Genomic DNA, 797 nt, shown 5'->3' with positions numbered 1-797 from the left:
TGTCCGTCGCCATAAATGCAGTCGGGTAGATCCTGTCTAATAAGAAACTGTCATGACATAGTTAAAATATCATGACAAGGAAAAATTTATAGAGGTTTTTTCGAACAGTAGTGAACTACAACAACAAAAATTTTATTTTTTATATTCTTTTAATTAATTGAATTTTTGGCTGACCAATTTTTGGCTGTTTCGAGTATAGTCAAATACCCATCATCAGTGGTCTTGGAAATAATTCTTGTATTTAATTATTCGTAAATAATTATTTTTTTTTTTGAGACTGCCAGTACCAGGATTCGAACTCGGATCCTGGAAAAATTTAGTAATAAAATGTAATAAAAAATGGAAGACTATAATAAATATTACTACAAGTAAATTTAATAATTGATATAAATTATTCGTAATAAAATTTTTGATGTATTTATTGTTAATTTAATTTAATGTGCAAACTACAAAAACATCCTAAATGGCTTACAATTAATTTTTTAATATGAAATATTGCAAAAAAATTTATTGCACATATAATTCCGAGGTTTTAGCTTTAAATTAAAATTTGATTTTGAGCAAAAAATGAACTTTTTCAATAAAATGGATATTGTTTGGCTTAGTGATATTTCACAGTAATAAAATTCAAAACAAAACATGAATTTCCATAGAAAACTGTAATTGAAAATGGACATTTCCATATTTTTGTCCAGTCTGGGTAGTAACATTTATGAGGCTTTTTTTAACGCGAAATACAATATTTTGATTCTATTTAAGGCAAAATTTCATTCGATACGTAAAAGTGACATTTCAAT

Source organism: Teleopsis dalmanni, chromosome 2 (genome assembly GCF_002237135.1).
Source record: "Teleopsis dalmanni isolate 2A chromosome 2, ASM223713v2, whole genome shotgun sequence".
In the NCBI taxonomy this organism is placed as follows: domain Eukaryota; kingdom Metazoa; phylum Arthropoda; class Insecta; order Diptera; family Diopsidae; genus Teleopsis; species Teleopsis dalmanni.
This window is presented reverse-complemented; position numbering follows the sequence as displayed.